The sequence below is a fragment of the Myotis davidii genome, unplaced genomic scaffold (genome assembly GCF_000327345.1).
Source record: "Myotis davidii unplaced genomic scaffold, ASM32734v1 scaffold1577, whole genome shotgun sequence".
Classification (NCBI taxonomy): Eukaryota; Metazoa; Chordata; class Mammalia; order Chiroptera; family Vespertilionidae; genus Myotis; species Myotis davidii.
The window spans coordinates 206,892-210,881 of record NW_006288857.1 but is presented as its reverse complement, the minus strand read 5'-3'; the positions used below and the strand labels follow the sequence as shown (position 1 = coordinate 210,881).

The window sequence follows — 3,990 nt, the reverse complement described above, 5'->3', positions numbered from 1 at the left end:
CCCTTATCCTCATCTGACATATATTTCCACAATGTATTTGCTTATTGTATGGATCCTTCCTCTTTATTGTCAGCTCTGAGAGGGCAGGGTTTTTGTTGCCTGCAGTATCCTCCAAGCCTGGCACAGTGCTTGACAATCTATGAGAGAATAAACTCATCTTTGAACAGTGAACTCCCTATACCCAACGTAATACCAATAAATGTAGCCCCAGACACATAAGACACTCTCGCGGCCAGTTGATGCCCGCACAACCCCCTAAAACATCTGAACCCTGATGTGAATCACATAAACAGGAACAATCCTTAAAGGGCTTGCTTATCCTACTGAATGTCAGCTCCACAAAGCAGGGGCTGGGTCTGTTTTCTTAGCTGCTTTATCGCTGGTGCCTAGATCCTGGTCTGCCATAGAACAGGCTGGTAAGACTTACTTGCCGGTGTGAACTGAGTGGACACACAGCTGGTATCACCCCACAATAAAAACCCATACAGACAGTACAGTGCCCGCAACTGATATAAACCTCCATATACAGTGTGACTCTCACACGAACAGTATAAATCCCATATAGACAGTGCTCATGTGTGACCGACAGAAAGCTCAGACCGGGTGACCCTCATAAATGATATGAGACCCATGCAAACAGTGCAACCTTCATCAACTGTGTGAACCCCATGTAAGAGGCCAACCACATAAATGGTGTGAACTGCATATAGGTAGTGTGGACCTCATAAACAGCATGAGCCCCAGATAGGTGGGGAGACAGCAATAAACAATGTGTACCCCATCAAGGCCTATTCCCTTGTTAGTGTGCTCTACCACACAGCATAACTTCTTTAACACTGTGTGAATTCCTGTTAACAAGGTCAACTCCAGTAACCTGGGTATGCCCCCCCCCCCAAAGCCATATAAACAGGGTCATTTCCATCAGCCGTGTGACTCTTCATGTGAACAGGGGCGCCCCAAAGTCCACGCGGCCTCATACAGTATAACACATGGATATTGTGCCCCCTGCTTGGGTGGATCACTGTGAGCAGGTAGACTCACTAATGGGCGCAATAAACCCTAATATCACTATGTCCATTTTATTAGGTCATGGATAATGTAGCCCTTTCCCATAGACGGGGAGAAACCCCACCTTCCACTTAAACCCTCTGGGCCTTTGTAACCTTCATAATATTATATGATCCCCTCACAAAAAAATCTTAATGCTCTCGTAAAAAGTTACCCAATTCCCTTTCAACACACATGTATTAGGACAGATGATTCCTTGAAAGGTGGTGTAACCTGTTTTGGACAATGCGGCCCTGAATGAAGGCGAAGAAATGGTGAATTCCTGAATGGCTTGGATTTCCCAGGGCCCATACAAATCACCACTCCAATTGTTAAGCACTTACTATATGCAAGGCCCTGGATTCAACATCTCATGCCATCCTTGCCTCAACTTTATGAGGAAGGTGCCCTAATGGTGCCCATTTTCCTGATGAGCTGAGTGAGACCAAGAGAGGTTACAGGTCCAAGCTTTCACAGCTAAAAATCTTTTCAGCTGGGACATCAAGCACTAGACCAGGGGTGGGCAAACTTTTTGACTCAAGGGCCACAATGGGTTCTTAAACTGGACCAGAGGGCCAGAACAAAAGCATGGGTGGAATGTTTGTGAGAACTAATATAAATTCAAAGTAAACATCATTACATAAAAGGGTACGGTCTTTGTTTTATTCATTTCAAACGGGCCGGATCCAGCCCGCGGGCCGTAGTTTGCCCACGGCTGCACTAGACTATAATTCTTCCTGGTGGATTAATAAATGCCCCCACAGATATGCTGAACTCTAGAATCCTCCCCCAAAAAAACCCCACCATTATTACCATAGCACAATCTAGGACAAGGTTATGAGTAAGACTGTGACAGCATATGCTCTTTAGGTAGAAATAAGCTCCTCATGAATAACAAGATTCACAATAGCTAACATTTTTAAGGATTTATTCTGCTGGAGACACTACCCTAAATGCTTTGCACATGTTACTTCATTACATCTTCATAACAACCATATGCCATAGGGTTAAAAAAAAAATTATCCTCGCTCTACCAGTGTGGCTCGGTGGTTGAGCCTTGATCTATGAACCAGGAGGTCACCTTTGGATTCCAGGTCAGGGCATATGCCCTGCAGGCTAGATCCCCAGTAGGGGCCATGCAGGAGGCAGCCTATCAATGATTCTATCTCATCATTGATGTTTCTATCCATCCCTCTTGCTCTCTAAAAACAATACATATATACAGCAATGGGGAGCCCTCTGTGAACATTATAAACATACCACAGCCAGAGACAATCCGGGACAGCAGAAACCCCCTTTTTAAAATATTTTATTGATTTTTTACCGAGAGGAAGGGAGAGGGATAGAGAGTTAGAAACATCAATGAGAGAGAAACACCGATCAGCTGACTCCTGCACACTCCCACTAGGGATGTGCCCACAACCAAGGTACATGCCCTTGACCGGATTCGAACCGGACCTTTCAGTCGGCAGGCAGACGCTCTATCCACTGAACCAAACCAGTCAGGGAAGAAACCCCTTTCACTACAGCAGAGTGCTCCTCCGGGCAGGGTGAGTTCCTCCATGGAGAGTACAGACCACCCCACTGACAATCTCTCTCAAACCTGATGCAAACTGACTACGTAACAAGAAACACCATCCTGACCGACGGAAATCTCTCCCCAACATATCATGAGCTCCCACACGCTCGGTCAGTAGTGCCCCCTGCACGGTATAATCTCTTTCATACCCGTGATACAGGTAACACGGACATGCATGCCGCCACCAGGGGCACTTTCTGTGGCTGCTGCGACCCCTTCCGTGAAGCACGAACCACTCCTTCCCAGGGGCCACCTGGGGGGGGAGGGGGGCAGTGGGAACGCTCCAATGAAGGTGGTATCTCAGGCTCAGCACGCCCCAGCGTGCACAGTCCCCTCTCAGGTCGGCAGTGCGAATGTTAGGCCATACGGATCTGCAACCTGGGAATCCAACACAGGCAGCAGAAGCGTTCCCCGTGGCCTGTGTTTATTGCTGCCATTACCCTCTTTATCCAGGGCCAAGCCAATATGGACAGAGAGAGTATAAATGCACTAGACATGTTAACACCTGGTGTAAACCCCGGATCTGGGCAGCGAGAACCTACGACTGACAGGGCATACCCCTCTCCTCCCCAGAGTGACCCTCCCTCCCCTTAAAAAACCTCGCTCTCGCAAGATGTGAACACCCACAGTGTAGCTCTCCACGGAGTGCAGTGTGAAGCACCAGGAAATACCGTATTTCCCACTTCGTGCCCCCACACTCCCCCGCCCATGCCTAGGAGTGCTGTCAGAAACTTGCACCGCCATTAAATGTCAAAGTCTTGGAAAGGGAACTTGTCCTCAGGGCCCCCAAATCCCAGGTCCTGTCCGTTGACTACACTGCAGCGCGCGCCACCCCATACGCGCACATTCTCTCCCCTCCCGGTGGCAACAGGGCTTTCCGCGGGGCCGCGCCAGACTTTCTGAGGTGGTTGATTGGTCGCAGTCCTGACCGCCCGACAGCCAATCAAGCGAGGGAAAGGTGACATCACTCTTTCTCTTCCCCTCCCCCCACCCCAAACTTTCCTACTCCGGACTACCAGCAGCAAAAACCACGTGGGGGAGGGGCAAGAGAGTAGAACCCAGTGAGGTCATTGCACCGCCCCGGACACTGCTGATTGGCCGCGGGGCTTGAGGGTGGCGGTTGGCTGTTCTTCGCACCTCCCCCTCGTGCCGCTACCGCCGCTGCTGAGAGGAGCCACCAGCGATACTAGAGCCCGGAATCCGGGTGAGTCGGGGCCCTGGGTTTAAGGTGCTCCGGTTGTCCAGTAAGACTCATGAGAAACTGCCCTTTCCGACTTTTTCTCTTCCCTGGGGTTCTTTGGTGCTTCAGGCACCTGTCACATGGGAGTTGTAGTCTGCCTTGTACTGTCGACTATGGGCCAGAG

At 49.7% G+C, this 3,990-nt stretch overlaps 1 protein-coding gene across 1 annotated transcript in view; it reads left to right on the top strand.

The window, feature by feature from the left end:
- Nucleotides 1-3,750: 3,750 nt before the first annotated feature.
- CIC (capicua transcriptional repressor) overlaps nt 3,751-3,990 on the top strand; it is a 28,521-nt gene continuing 28,281 nt past the window's right edge. Inside the window, exon 1 of the mRNA XM_015562205.1 lies at nt 3,751-3,830. The gene's annotated coding sequence lies outside the window, so the exon portion shown is untranslated. The remainder of the gene's footprint in view (nt 3,831-3,990) is intronic.